Below are 17143 nucleotides of genomic sequence, written 5' to 3' on the forward strand. Positions count from 1 at the left end.
GCGTGGCAATGAACTTGTGGGCGTGGAAATGAATTCATCGGCGGAACGAAGCGGAATGGTGATCGGCGGACAGCAGGAGAATGGTACCCAGACATCCGGGCGCGTCAGCGATGTGTGAATCGGCGGAACGAAGCGGAATAGGACTAGTCACAGCGCACGCGCAAAACTGGTGCACCGAGAATGCTCGCGGCGCGGCACGAGTACAAGTGCGCTTTCTTAATTTAATCTAGAATTAAATTATCAGTTGAGGCTTACCACCGTTATCAATACCCTTTCTTCCCTTATTCCTTTTCTCGTGCATGATATGTGTGACACTTGACTGAGGCTCGTATTTTGTTTTGGATTCGAGTACTATGGAGGCGAGGTGTGTGTTCATAGTTCAAACATCCAACCTCCATGGTTCAAACAAGCTGTGTCGCGTCGGACGTGAATGAATGTTTTGGTTGGTTGATTGGTAGTATTTTTTGGAGGGGGTGGGGTCATTAGATTTTTTCTCCCATTGTCAGGATTGTGGTATGAAATGATTTTGGTAAAATTGTTTTCTGCATTTCATGAATTATTGTATGCCTTTCCTCAATTATTAATTTGACATGAATTCATATTAATGGTCTATATTTACTGTACTGCAATTAATCGTCTTTAAGTTAATTCCATGGTATGAATTGAACCTAAGATGAAAATACGAATTGACCGGCGACGATAAGAGGCTTATTTTGTCTTACATGTAGAAATCATAACCTTTTATTTACATCGCCAGAATGTTATCCAACGATCGAGACTCGGGGAACGGAGCTACAAGCAAAGTTTCCCTCGTGATATTAAAAAATATTCCTTGATAGCAAACATTTCTAGTACTTCCAGCGAGAATTTCCACCCCCCCCTCTCTTTAATACATCTTCAGCTAGTTGGAGTACGGCTGGGGTGTGTATATCCATCTATATATAATTCCACACTCCGTCATGAAAAAGAGAATCAATCATAGTAGGTTTGTGTCGAATGAAACAAAACAAAAATCAACATTTCGGACTAATCAGCCAGACCATAAGCAGAGCAAACATTTCAATAAAATATTAAATCATATCCAAGAAATGCATGAAAATGAAACAAAAGTGACAAAGCGTCACTCAATTATGACAGAGCAGCCGGGGGAAACCCATTCCGCTGTGTCCGAAATACGTCTTAAAGTCTGTCATAGAATTCAAATGAATCTTTAACTTTGAAATAATATTCACAGGCGACAAAAGAAAACCCGAGTGATCACAATGAGGGGGGGGGTACGTGAGATCGAGTATCAACGAGAAATTGATCATGACCCCTGCGAGTGTGCTCCACATGCAATACTAGTATATTACACGTATAGTGTTTTTTCTACCGCGTGTATCGTGTGTGTATGCCTCTGGTATGGCATCAAGCATGCAAAGCTGTGTATACGCGCTCTATAAATAGAAAATATGAATACTAATTAGGTGAAATCGTATGCGCGTATATGCAATGCATACAGAATTAAGTGCACAGACGTACGTACGTAGATGGAGAGGTTTGATTTTAGTGCCCATGCATGATTTGGGCATGGCCTGCATGAATTCGCCCTAAATTCAATCATGTATTCTATTATTTTGTTACCCTCGTACACTGCATCCCCAGTTTTGCAATGACCAAGACGTGCCATTTCATTAAATAAGACCTTTGTTATATTCGCCATTTATTCGCTTCTTAACATTCATTGAACTCGCTAAATGCAAGTTTTATTACCCCTACAAACTGACACTTATTTGTGCATTCTGCTCGTGCTTGGCGCTCGCATTATTTATTTATTTGAACCTATTATTATTTTTGGGAAGGGGAGTTACTCAATGACATGTTCCTTATTTAAAGGCGCTTAACATCTCAAATTTTCATAATGACATAAAAAATCGCCTTGGAGGCTTCCTACTTGATCAATAATTTTCTTAGACTTCCTTTACTCTATACACATTTTGCCTCTTAAATTATGTCAAATGTTTGCACAGTATTCATGTTTGCCTTTTTGCATGTGAATAAAAATGATTTTGAATTGATATTCCATTAATCAAGAATGTTGCACAAACAGTCCATCTACATCGTCACTCCTATTTTGCATATACTTGGAAAATATGCCAAATGGTTCAGTTGTAATTTTAACAGATGTAAAATTAAAATTAAGGGCAACCCCGCTATATAGTATAATGCTAATATTATCGCTGATATGCTTAAAATGAAACATAATTTTCTGCGATACTGCCTTATTTAGGCCCTATCTTTATTTGTATGCTTGTTATTGATTTTAATTTATTTTCGATTTTTGTGAGATCTCATTTCATACCATTATCATTGTTGCCATTATTACACCATCCATAATTGGTCTTCACTAAGACCCTACGATGGATCATAAGGCCCGTCGACGAAGGATCGTTGGTCTGAAGGCCCGATCGACGAAGGATCAGATTGGCATTGATAAAGTAAGTATAGGGACAGTGATTTTCCGCGATCGCGGAAAACGGACGGAATTCACGGAAAAGGCCTTTTGAAACGGAAAGTGGCATTTCAAACGGAAAATCACGGAAAACGTATTTTCCCTCAAAATACACAGAATAGCAACAGAAATTACTCCAAAATAACAAAAAAATGAGAATATTAAATGGCCACAAAACCCCAGAAAACACGATCTCACTTCGCTACAATCATGACGATTCACACATCGTGAATTCACTTGACATCAGCACACTCGATAATACCTCGCGATCGTACCCGGCCGGCCGGGTTGAGCTTCACATCGCTTCAGATCGCTCAACTGCACGGTCGTGTGTTGCTGCCCTCTACGTTTGAAGATGTAACAGCACGATATCGTGGTCTTAAAATCCAAGATGGCGGATTGGCGAAAGTCGTTGACTGATGATAACGATGTCCAAAAAACCCCAAAATTATCGATGAAATTTAATTTCACCGTAAAATAAGGCTAATTATGTGAAAGGTGAGGATGTATGCATGCTAAATCAGTTTGAAAAATCATTAAATACACCAGCATAGATCCGATTAGAACGGATTCTATTGTGTTGTTGGTACAGTAGCAGATACAAATTTTGGCCAGTGCGAGTGTATGCGCTTTGATTTTGCTATTCAATGTGTAAACGGAATTGTCACTTTTCCGTGTGTACAACGTCTATGGGGAAACGGAATTTCCGTTTTCTGACGTGCTGAAACGGAATTTGAGATTTTCTGAAACGGAAAAGGCCATTTTTTGAAACGGAAAATCACTGTCCCTATAAGTATGATGTATCCGATTGGGGGCTGGGATGACATTTGTAGAATTCACGTACGTTTTAGGGGGCAAGATGGCATATAAAGGGCAAAATCTAGGAGCTTGGAGCGCGCGATCATGAACATCATCATGATCTATGATAAATGATTCACGATCGACGGTAAATTATAATGGGGGGGGTATGATAACGCAGGCCTTCCTCCGTCCCCATGAGATCGAAGGGTCGCTAGTCGCAAAAGTATGGGGTCGTACTGCTATAAAAGGGATGGTCCGGGCTGAAAGTATGGATATCTTTATAAATAGATTAAAATTCACTGAGCAAAATGCCGAAAATTTAATCAAAATCGGATAACAATTAACAAAGTTATTGAATTTTAAAGTTAGCACATTTTGTAAAAACAGTCGTCATGAATGTTCATTAGGTGGGCTGATGATGTCCCATCTCCACTTGTTCTTTTGTATTTTATTATATGAAATTAGGTTTATTCATTTTTTCCCTCAGAACTAGAAAATTGGATAGACAACTGATTCAGTGCATTAGATATTTATTGCTGCAATTTATTTAATTATAAGGGAGACATATTCACACAAGTATGACATAATGAAAAAACATATAATTTTATGTAACAACATAAGAAAATGGAAAGTGAAGATGTGACATCATCAGCCCACCTAATGAGTATTCACGAGGACTGTTTTCACAAACTATTGCTGAAATATAAACCTATATAACTTATTTGTTATCCGAGATGAATGAAATTTTCACCATTTTGCTCAGTGAATTCTACTCTATGTATTGCGATAAAAATATGTTCAACTAGGACCATCCTTTTAAACTATATTTATATTTCCCCAATAAGACATCTCAAAAGGTCTAAGTTTTTTTTATCATCTTAATCGAGGTATTTATTCACAATAACATGTAAATAATATATACAAACATTTTTTTTCTAAATCACTTCAATTCAATAATGCAATAATTTTTTGAATATCACTTTTTTTCAAAATTCCGAACTTGCTTTTTTTTTACATAAACTTTCTAAATAAATAATGATAGTAATAGCTTGAATTAAATCCATAAAGAATTCGCATCATATCTTTTTCATTTGAACATGCTTTTTATATAATTTCGAAAAAAAATTTAATTATAAATGCAAGGTCGAAGCGTGAGCTCTTTTTGGATACTTTATTTATTCAGACCTGAAACTTTGAAACAACGCAATTGGCCGTAAATTCTCATTCACATACTTTAATAAAGACATCATGAAGAGGATAACTTGGCCATTGATGTGAGCAAGAAGAATAATAGGGACGCACCAGTAGATATCCAGGGGGGGTAGAAGTGTTTTTTTTTCAAAAAAAAAAAACTTGTTATATGAGCAAAAAAAATCTTGACTCACCATCAGAGTAAAAGAAAAAAAATGGTCCACTGACAAATCATCTGAAAGTGGCAAAAACAAATTGTCGCAACGGAAAGAAATTTACTCGAAGAAATTTACTGCAGTCGATGATATTCATCATTGTTTTTTATTGTTTGAATTATACAATATTTATTTTAAAACCGGTTTGACAATAAGGACCAACCATATAGTATTAAGAATGCTAACTCCACATCTTCAGAGAGGAATTGTTTCAGTTGACAATGAGAAAACAAAAATTTCATATTTCATACAATGATGTACAAAAATAGTGAGTGGATGACGTCATCAGTCTTCTCATTTGCATATCGAACAAGATAACTGTTTCGTAAAATTAAGTGAAACTATAAAATACCACAACTTTCTTTTCACATCCGATTTCGATTAAATTTTCCGTGCTATGCTTGTTTAAATTTTCTCTTTTTATTCATATCAACTTCTGTTGTGATGGACTTGTCCTTTAGATAAAGATCGCTTTTCTTTTTCGTCTCCCGAAAAAATCCCTTAAAAATGACAAGCTCAACATACATGTAGGGAGAAGGGAGGTGCAATGTCCTCCGTCCCAAGTGAACGCAGTTTTGCACTCGAATGGGAGTATAATTTTTCCTTCAAAATTACGGGGTGTGCCCCCTCCCCAGGGGGGGGGGCACTTCCATTCACGAGTGGATACCATGCGCGACCATGGGGTTTCGAAAAGCACCCTAAACACGTAATTTCCATATTCTAAAAATGCACCCCTTAACAAGTATTGTCGTGTGAAACCCTACCCTTAACAAGTATTGGTAACAAAACGATACTCTTTGCAAATATTCCCTGAAATGAACCCCTAAACAAGTACAGGAATGTTTTATTGTTACGGGTCCTGATCGGGTCGTCGGCTTTATCTTATTTGGTTTACGACCTCACCTACACATCGCGCAAATCGGACTAAACACGAAGTGTTGGGGCAAAAAGGACACCCTTTATAAAACATTTTAATTTTGTTTTATCATCCCCGCGATTTCAACCCTAAACACGTAATTTTCCTAGCGAAATAGATACCCTTTTTTCATTATATTTGCTTTTGACACCCTTATCACGTTACGTATGTAACGTGCCCTATCGTGAAAAGGACATCCTTTTTACGTGCTTTTTTGGTCGCGCATGGTATCTACTCATCAATAATTTAAATGGCCCCCGCGGGGGCCCCGGGCCCCCTCTCCCCTTCCTTTGATCCGTTCCTGCATGCAATGGAATTTGTCATCTTGGGCAAAAAGTTGTAGAAATAATAAAAAGTGCCCTTGCGAAGGCCTATCCGATGATTTTCATGATAGGCCATCATGTTGTTTCTTGTTGTTTCTTACCTTAGAATGTCCAGTTTTTGTGGAATCTGTGCCTGGTCAGTCCCCATCGTCGAACCAGGGACATCCCTGGTCTCATGTCCCCGGTTATAAAGACAAAACGTTAATGATCCATCGTAGGGCCTGAGTTCAAGCCAAGTAGAGTTCTGGTATATTACTTTAAAAGTATGCTTTGCGGAGGTCACTACCATTGGATAGTGGACAACATCCGCTAGAAAAAAAATCATGGACAAGGCTTAGCTGTTTATCGCTGGTAGGCTGAAAATATTTAGATTTAGAAGAATAGAATAAAATTCAGAGCAAAATGCTGAAAATTTCATTAGAATCGGATAACAAATAACTAAGTTATGAACTTCAAAGATTTGCATCCCCCCCCCCCCCCGGTATTCTGGTGAACAGTTCAAGGCATGTCTTCATGAATATACATTGGGTGGGCTGGTGTCACGTAATTTCCTTTTTCTTATATACGTCATTACACGAAATCATAATTGTTCATTTTTAGAGTATTTTTCACAAATATGTAAATGATGTGTCTCAATTATGAAATACATGTACGTTGCAGCATTGAGCTAGCTCTATGGTTGCAGCATGAAAAACCTCATGTGCACAATCAGTTTTCAGTCCAATTGTTTAAATCCTTGGTCGAAAACTTTGAATTTATAACCTAATTTTCATATAATTAAATACAAAAGAACAAGACAGAGGAGATAAGGCATCATCAGCCCACCTAATGAATATTCATGAAGACGAGCCTAGAGCTTTTTCATCAGAATAATGCAAATCTTTAATGATAACTTATTTTTTTATCTGATTTTGATCAAATTTTCAGCATTTTGCTATTTGAATTTTATTCTTTTTAGTGATACATCAACGTCTCCAGCCCGAAGCATCCCTTTAATCACGACGGCCTATAAACTGCAAATAGCGGACGTCATTTGCAAAATTGAGGGATCGTGGCATTTGGTTTATTCTCCCTTACACCTCGGTCACATTTGCCCCACGGCGGCCGTTAACGCCATTTTTATTCATACCACATGTGTAGCTATTCCAAAATAATGTGACCGAGGTATTAATCGTAATAATGGCAAAATAATGTGAGGTACTAGTAGATAATGCAGTCGGATGATTACAAATGAAATTATTCTGGTTGTGAAAAAAATATGTATATGATTATAAATTAAGTAATGTAATAAACGGATTGCTAATGAGATTGGCCCGCTTTATACTCCACCTTCACCCTTTCAATCCATCTCCCATACACCGCTCCCCTTCATCTCTTTCTACCTCTTAAACGACACCCCCCCCCTCTTCGTCTTCTATGCGTGTTGCACTTTTTCCTCTCACCATACTAGGCCTTATCTATGCGCCCTTGTTCAAAGTTCAAAATGATGTCAATCGGAGTTCATCTTCAACTCCAGTTATCTGGATTGCATAGATCTATTAAAATAGGTCCATGCCCAAACTTATTGAACAAGATTTGAGTGCACTAACTTATTGAGCGAGATATTAGAATGATAGCAATGCAAGCTATCATCGATTTCGGTACTTATTTTCTGACAGGAAAATCAAGTGAATAAAAGTGTTATTGCAATTATCGGTTCGTGAATTATCGGTGGAAATTTGAATGCTGCGGTATTTTTATTCTTCTTCATTTTAAAAACATAAGTTAAATGGTCAATATTTTGACCGGGTATATTAAATTATAACAAGAACAATGTCTATTCATATCGTGTGACCAGATACAAATTCAACAAAGACAAAATGAAGGGGGAGGCAAACCTATAAAGCTCAACACCGAGAGAAAGGGAGGGAGGAAAAGGACACAACATGATAGTAGAGCTCAAAATAGATCTGTAAGAAATATGGGCCTGTTAAAATCAATCAAGTTATGTATGTATCAAATTTGTAACATACCCAATATTTATTGAGTCTACCCGGGTCTTTATCACATTCTCCCACATTCTGAGGCTAATACCGAGCATGGCACATTCATTCTAAATTTAACTAAAAATACGAGTGCCGAGTCACTGCCGACCAGATGAGATTCACTCAACACACACATGCACATTACAAAAGAGTGGGTCGACATTCGTTTTAATAGGAGAGCATCGAAGTTCATACATCGTGACCCGCCTCATGGTTTGCCATTCACATAATCATGATCTTCACTACACGGAATTAAATAGTAAGTTTATTGTTACTAATTGTAACGCTCAATTGTAGCGCTGCAATCTTCCCATTTTAAAGAAGCTCCAAAGAGCGTGTGTCATTGCAGAATCTAGGGACGAATCGTGTCCCGCTGGTCTGCCATAGCGTAGCACATGCAGTACAATGCATTGCAGCGGCCGGCGCGGCGGGAAGAAGCGGAACGAATTCGTTCTCCTGCACTCCGACGAATTAGGCTCCTCCCCCTTTTCAACTCTGCCAAGGGGGTTGGGCTAAAATCGTCCACCGTTCCGACGCACGATCCTGCACGCGGATGTAAGAGAACGCCATCGATAATAAAACTACGGTCCCTTAAACTGTCTACTTTAGTCCTACATTAGTGTCCTATATGGCAAAATGATGTATCTGCAGATACATCTTACAATTCCTATGGCGATATTATTGCAAAAAGTTGTATCTACAGATACATAGATTAGTTTCTAATGCTTGAATCATGGCAAAATGATGTATCTGCAGATATATTTTGTATTTATGGTCAAATTCAATTTAGCCATGAAACAAGCCTTTAAATCTTTAAAAGACAAGACAACTGGGGAAAGGGTGTAATTTGCACACACTCTTTAACCATAAACTATTTGACTTTTCCTGGCACAACTTGTGGAAAAAGATGAATGTTGCAGATACACTATTTTGCCATAAACTAGTCTCTGAATTTTGTGGCATACATGTACTATTCGTATGTTGTAGATACCGGTAAATTTTGTTGCCATCAACTAGTCTATGATGTCTGTGGCTCACCGATCATGGTAAAAAAATGTATGTTGCAGATACATTCTTTGCCATATTTCACAAAGCTGGATGCGCTCGCTCATTTGATGGAAGAAAAGTGTAACTAAAAGATACATCTTTTTCCCAAAATACATTGTGCTCTACTGCGGCACTTTTTGAGTGTATCTGTAAGATACATCCTTTTACCATCAAACGAGTTGGCAAATTTGAAATAAGTACTGCAGATCGCCACTACTATTTTGAAAACTAAAATACCTGTAAGATAAATGAAAAGAGCTCCCTGAAAAACCCTACCAAATGTCAAAACCTGAAAAAGTCAAAATTTTCAGATACAATACAATATTTTGCCAAGTGACAGCTGGGCATACCTTTTACCATCAAACAAGTTGGCAAATTTGAAATAAGTACTGCAGATACCCACTACTATCTTGAAAACTAAAATACCTGTAAGATAAATGAAAAGAGCTCCCTGAAAAACCCCACCAAATGTCAAAACCTGAAAAAGTCATAATTTTCAGATACAGTACAATATTTTGCCAAGTGACGGCTGGGCATAGACCAAAAAGCTTCGGTCTCTGCTATATTGGTTGTTCCGCTGAACTCTGTTGGCTCCACTCTCACCAGTAACAGAGACTGAAGTTCTCACTTGATCTGTTCAGAGACTCAATGGCAGAAATAGCAAAGTTATACTGCCATACTGGGAGTTTACAGCCGAACTCCAGTACGACGTCAATACACCAGACGGTGGACTGTACTGTTTCCAGAAGAAGAACTCAAACTTCACTGTCTTCAGTAAGTCACTGCTTTTCTTTATTTTTAATTTAAGTTTATTTTTTCCCTGTTTTGGTAATTGGTGCTTTACTGCTTACCCTACATGTAGTAATACATCAAATTATTTAGAATAAAGTGAAAAATAAAAGAGCCCTGTTGCGGGATTTTTGCATTTCAAACCCCCTAATGGCTGGTGCATGTTCGCGAGCCGTCTGTGACTAACGATAATGAGTGTGACTTGTCTTTGTACTTTCAGTACAAGACAAAAAAAGATGTAAAAAAACTCCTGGAAACAGACGGTTAAGCGGAGCATATCCTAGACCAAAAGCTTCGGTCTCTGTTGGTTGTTCAGCTGAACTCCGTTGGCTTCACTCACCAAATACAGAGACCGAAGTTCTAGCGCGACCTATACAGGGACTCAATGGCCATATGTTTATGTACTTAAGATCAGATAAAACGGGGAAGTGAATTTGCGAGACAGCCGAGGTAAGTCACTGTTTTTGCTCCTTTTAACTTGATTTTTCTCCGTTTTTTGGCAATCAATGCCAAGAGGGAATATTAATTTGCATTTTGGTCGCGTTAATTTTCAAAATATTTAATCATTAAAGACAAAAATTGAAAAGCCCCGACGGGGGGATTTTGCATTGCAAGTCCCCTAATGGTGGCTGCACGATAGCGAGCCGTCTGTGTACGAGGAGAAATTAAAAAAAATATGTTAAAAAACTCCTCGAAACAGACGGCTGCCAGCCGTCTAAGCATATCCCTGACCTGACAGAAATAGACCTATTTACCAATACCGTGTTTACATGATTTATCGGTCTAGTAGCTTGGAAGTTGCTTGCAAAACTGAAACTTTCGACTGCAGGTGCAAGAAGACAGCAACAGTAGAGGCGCATGGCCAATATTGGAGACTGTCTCCAATGTGGGAAATTATCTCCAATATCAGAGACTTTTGTAAAGAATTTGGGTATCCAATTTCAGAGACAGTCTCCAGTTTTGGAGACTAATTTCCTTTGTTTACATTTGCGGCAAAAGCATTACCTTGGCGGCAAATAAAAATGTGATACGCAGATTCCTCATGACAAATTACCCCTTTTCACCGTCTACTTTAAAAATTCACCGTCTACTTTTGTTTTGATAAGGATTTTTGTTGTCAATCACACACAAAACAAATGGGCTTCTGACCTCAGTGAGACAAAATTTTGGGTGGAAAAAATCATGCTTTTGTTGGTGTTGTTTCTTTTGTCCTTTTGCAAAGTCTCCAATGTGGGAGATTGTCTCCCTATTGAAAGAGTCTCCCATATTGGCCGTGCGCCTCTACTGAGCAAGTTGGCTCAAATCGCGATCTCCGCGGTAGCCGGCAGCAGGCCACGACGCCACCACAGCGGCTAGCGGTGCAGCTCAGCGGAGCACGGCCGGCGCTCGTAGGGCCTCAGCTCAAAGACCTTATAATATATTACTAGACCGAAAGCTGCGCGCGCGTTCAGCACAAAACAAATGAGATTAGACTCCGCCTACCGCGATCATTTGAAGACAAAAATAAGCCCCCATTGACATTCATGAGCGTAAATATATTCATATTCCGGCCTTGTCATTGGCTAAGAGCGTCATTAATACGCGATTTCCCCGATTCTTTGTCATCGATACTAGTGGTATCGTGTTACAGAAGTAATTATTCATTTGACCTCATTACGTCATCTAATTTATTCATTCTGAAACTTTTCTTTCCACACAAAAATGGACCTACGAACACTCCGGTGAGTACGTATAAATTGATATAACCACATGAATTCAGTGGACTATTTACAAATTTCACACAGTATTTTGTGATCTCAGGTTATTTCTCTACCAAATTAGAGAGTTTGCTATCATTCTTCTGTTACAGGAAAGCAGAATTTGGTCTTTGAAATTGAAGTTAGATTGTCATCGTCGCCCAGTGCAGCCTGTATGTTGCTTGCAGTGTTGCGGTTATGCCGCTGTGTTAACCACATGTATTTTGTATGGGCTCCTAGCCGATTGGTCATCGAGAGAATTTCGGGCCGGTTTGGTTCATTTCCAATTAGGCTAACAAGGACCAACCCATGATTGATTAAATCTGTGAAGTTCCTGGTCCTGATCCTCAAGTGGAAGAAGAATGAAGCTTCTTTTTGTATACTGTAACGTTATATCTAGAGGGAGATGGAGGGAGATCTGCATCTATCTTCAGTAGATCGAAACCCAGTCAGGAATAAACTGTGAAGTGGAGTGTGGATGAAGATGTATTGCCTGTCATTGTGTCAATCCTCACTTTCAGATATTTTTTATCAAATTTATTATGCATAACTTCAGGCTTCTGCATTTAGCCCCCATACTGCCATAGCCATAGGCATAGGCGGCGGAAGCGGGGGGACGTGTCCCCCCCTAAATTTTAGGTGGGGGGACGGTTCCCCCCCTAAATTTTTTTTGCTACTTTTTTTTTTTTTTTTTTTTTTTTGCTTGTCAATTTTTTTCCCTGCGTCCCCCCTAAATTCACGTGGACCCCCATTGAAACGTGTGTTGTCCCCCCCTAAATTTAGGTTATCTTTTTCTTTTTTTTTTTTTTTTTTTTTTGCTTGTCAAAATTTTTTAGAGTACTTGTCCAATTTTTTACATGTGTCCATCCCAAATTGCAGGTAGACACCCCAAATTTTTTTTCCTTCCGCCACCAATGTTAGCCCCACCCATTGTAACTTATTGTTATTTATAAATAGGTTATAGGGTCTATAGTTAGACTCTCAAACCACTAGTTTGTCTTAGAAATAACTAGACCAAAAGCTTCAGTCTCTCTATTTTGGTTGTTCCGCTGAACTGTGTTGGCTCACTCACGAATAGTTAATGTCAGAAATTGTTGAATAAATCCCCAGAAACGACGGTTATTCCTGTAGAGGTCTATAAGAAATAATATGCTGCTCTGCATGTTTGTCTTATTATCAATAGGCTAGATCTAGGACCTAGATCATCTAAATCTAGTCATCTAAATTATACTTTCCCAACCCGCGACACCCCAGGCCCAGGGCTTATGATCTAGGTCTGTAATTTAGGCCTAGGTCTGGGCCTAAACGACTCCATTTACATGTACGAGTATGTCTGTCAGTGTCAGTGGACCAAGGACTAGGCCCTAGATCTAATCTTGGTCAATAATGGCAATGAAGTTTAAACTTTTAGCCAGGAATAAAAGTCAGACATCAAATCCATATAGGCCTAGATCTCAGTTTACAACCAAAGCTTTACTTTCTAGGTCTAGATAGATCGAGAGTCCATCGTTACTATCTAGATCTAGACCTACGAGTAATTTAGATACGCGAATGCTGTTGCACAGCTCTGAGTCTTGGACTAGATCTATACTTTCTTACAAATAGATCTAGACCCAGTGCATGAGATGAAATTATGTTAAACTCAACTGAAATAAAAAGATGCAGATTTTTTTTTGGGGGGCAGACATTTGAAAAAATTTAGAGAAACCTAAAATTCAGAAAGCGAGGGCCAGAAGTAACCAATATTACCTATGGCCGTTTTGTGCATTTTCTAAAATAAAATTGAAGGATGTCATGCAATTCTTTTTTTGATGAAGGTTTTCACATTTCAGCTCTTACCCAAATCCCTCCCTTATACAAATGGCCATGAAAACTATCACTTCTTATTATTGTACTCTTTTCTTTCACAAACAGGTTGAGTTTGAAGAACAAGAAAAACAGGTTGAGTTTGAAAAAATTTAGAGAAACCTAAAATTTAGAAAGCGAGGGCCAGAAGTAACCAATATTACCTATGGCCGTTTTGTGCATTTTCTAAAATAAAATTGAAGGATGTCATGCAATTCTTTTTTTGATGAAGGTTTTCACATTTCAGCTCTTACCCAAATCCCTCCCCTATACAAACGGCCATGAAAAATATCACTTCTTATTATTGTACTCTTTTCTTTCACAAACAGGTTGAGTTTGAAGAACAAGAAAAACAGGTTGAGTTTGAAGGACAAGAAAAACATTATAGAGGTCTACCTATGTGGTTCAAGATGATGATCATAAGTGCATGCATCATTTTGCAGATTCTCATCCAGGTATTAAAGTTAAACTAACCCATTCAAAATTACAGATACATAACATGCATTGAATTTTAACCATGTTTACATTAAATAAAAATAACCTGAGCCACAAAGAGGTAGGATCTGTACTGAACATACACTTCTTAAATATATAGGCTCTCGAGTCTAAAGTAGAACCAATGTCAAAAGATATGTACTTTGGGCAAATTTATAAAATTAGGTCATGTCCTTGATCTACTAGTAATTAAATTGCCTTTTTATTTCCTATTTGTTTATAAACAAAGCAATATTTATTTTTTCATGAGTTATATTTTATAAAATTCATTTTATTCATTCTTTAGTGTGATACTCATATTTCATATTTGTAGATTTACGATTTTTTTTTGGTTTTACATTTTGTCTAATAGGATGATGCAGTTTGACAATTTCCATGGAGGTGATTGATGATGATAAATAATTGGTGAAGTAGGCCTAATAGAACAGTGCCTGGACCACAAAGAGAAACACAAACTACAGCGGTTATATGAGTGAGTGAGCTAGTTAGTGATTATTTTTGATAATGGAGGTTGTTCACATTTTTTTGGCAACAAATAGACCTGCCTTTGAAAAACCCATTTCAATTTTGTTTTAGATTATAGTTATTGTCGTTTTTAATTACAGATCAAAATATTCTGTGCAACAAAACATATCAACTTTAATTCTGTCTATTCATATAATTTACATATGTTAATTTATATATTCATATTTACAAGAAATCTCTGTCATTTTTTCAAAGAGTACATGTAGTTAGAATGGAGAGTGGTATGTAAACTGCAGAGAACATGTTTAAGTGATATATATGCTTTATAGAAGTACAAGTTTATAATTAGTAGAAGTAAGATTTCCTATGGTATGTGTTGAAGAAACATATATATATATGCATAGTCTCACTTTTCTTAAAACATTTGTTTTATAAATCATGACAATTTAATTGATTTTCTTTCTCTATTTTTTTCAATCTGCAGGACTGGTGTAACAGATGTTTTCATTCAAGTAATCCAACTATTCAACATTGAAGACTTAGGAACCACGTGATGAAGATGGAAAAGGTTTTTTTTTCCAAGTCCAATTTAAAAAAAAATTATTATCACAACCCAAATTCATGACGTATGAAATTTCTTATTGATTTTCATTAAAATTGGTTGCAAAGAGAGAAGCTATAAACATACAAATCGGAGCAGCGGATTGAAGTTGCTTGGATGTGGGGGGGGCACAGGGAAAATGCTGTTTTATGTGAAATTTTTAAAAAGTTGCGAGCGAGCAAAATTTTGACATTTTAAAAACAAATATCCAATTTTGTGATAGATTTCGACAAAATATTCAAAATGATATATTTCACCCTTTGCTTTCCTTTTTCTTTTTTTTTGGTCGTGATTTTTTTTTTTTTGGGGGGGGCAAGAGCATTGGCGGCGGAAGGCAAAAAATTTAGGGGGGTCCACCTGAATTTATCCACCTAAATCTTAGAAGGGACCACAACAATTTCCAGCAAAAAAAAGGTTGTCAACCACAATTTTAGGGGGGCCACAACAATTTTAAGGGGGGTCTACCTGAATTTAGGGGGGACGCAGGAAAAAAATTTGACGAGCAAAAAAAGATTCTCAACAAAAAATTTAGGGGGGGGGACAGGTCCCCCTATCCCACCGCTTCCGCCGCCTATGGGCAGGCCCCCCCCTCCATCTGTACGAAACTGCTTATATACCCCACTCACATGAATTATTAAACTTAATGCACACAGTATTTCCTTCAGAAGTATATCATAGAAATGAAAATATTGTTTTCTTGTTTCAAAGGGCACTCGTCATGGTGACCATAAAACAGATCCTTCTCAAGTGAAAGGGGCACAGAATAAATTCTTTAGGAGCACTTTTCTTGGGTAAAAGGGGGCAGTTATTCAAGTAAGGGCACTTTCAAGAAGGCGAGGGGGCACTTTTGGCTCTCAGATGGAAGGGCACAGAACACGTGGGGGGCATTTTTGGGTTAAAAAATGCATATAAGGAAGAGCACTAATTGGTATTACCTAAAACAGGTTCTCATCAGGTGAAAGGGACACAGTACACGTTCGTGATGGGGCATTTTCTTGCATAAAAAGGCACTTTTCAGTGCTTCAAAAATTAGGGGGAATTGTGCCCCCCCCCCAGCATACAAACACAAATTTCTTTTGGTTCAAACTATTAACATACGCTTAAGAAAAAGGTAAAGCTTAATCCTCTGATAATTTCTGGATAATTAATAAAATTCACCACTAACCAGAGAATTCCTTCATGTCTTTCATTTGTGTTCATATAGTATTTGTACAGAGCTAACTGAATGAAAGGGATTTGGAATTGGCAAAATTCAAAATGAGACGGAGATTGAGAGAGGGAAAGAGTGATGAGAAGTGGGTTGAAAAGAGATGAGAAAGAAATGGAGGGGCACATAATTATGAAGAGATAATTTAGAGGGGGTGGTGAGAGAGCTGATGTTGGAAGTAGGAACAAAAGGGGTGGAAGAGAAATAAGACGAGATTTTTGGAAACCAGGAGACAGATAACAAGTGGGAAAATTAGAAGGAAATATATGAAAAGTTAAGTAGCAAAAGGGGCTAGGGCCACTCCAAGAAAATCATTTTTTTAATTCTCCCATATTGCAATATTCTTATGCGAAAATGGATTTTCATGATACCCTACCATTAGAAATTCAAAAATTGGGTATAAAAGAAATCTACTTATCTTCATATTTTTTAAAGATATTATTTTCCAGAAAAATTATGTATGGACCTAACCCCTTTTGAAAAAAGTGAATTTTCTTTTTTTAGTTCACTTTTTTATGGGAATTTCAACTTTTTTATGGTATCATCTTATAGAGCTACTAAAAATCAATTAAGACATAAAAATCAAATTTGATTATAGAGCTACTAAAAATCAATTAAGACATAAAAATCAAATATGATTAAAAATGGACCTAACCCCTTTTAAAAGTGAGCTCTTCATATGTAGGAGAAAGGTGGTACAAAAGAACATGAGTGGGAAAATGATTAAATGGAAAAAAAGAGTAAGAAATGCTGGAAAATAAAGGGGACAGGAAACATTAAGCATGATAAACTGGGGCCCGTTTCATCATGAGTTACAAGTACTAGTATGGTAACTACAAAATACCAATCATAATCAAGGTTCCCACGGTTATCACAATATAGCGATGTTTAAATAGCTCAGTGTAATTCATTATGAAACGGACGCCAGAAGAAAGCAGGCACGGGGATCCATGAAGATTTTTATTTTTTTTTACTTCTCCAATAATTTTAACAAGAA

General features: G+C 37.4%; 1 protein-coding gene across 1 annotated transcript in view; it reads right to left on the reverse strand.

Annotated features, from left to right (window-relative positions):
• The window catches only part of LOC121420215 (nicastrin-like), a 44421-nt gene that overhangs the window by 24653 nt on the left and 2625 nt on the right, over positions 1 to 17143 (reverse strand). The window lies entirely within an intron of this gene.

This window comes from Lytechinus variegatus, chromosome 8 (assembly GCF_018143015.1).
Source record: "Lytechinus variegatus isolate NC3 chromosome 8, Lvar_3.0, whole genome shotgun sequence".
In the NCBI taxonomy this organism is placed as follows: domain Eukaryota; kingdom Metazoa; phylum Echinodermata; class Echinoidea; order Temnopleuroida; family Toxopneustidae; genus Lytechinus; species Lytechinus variegatus.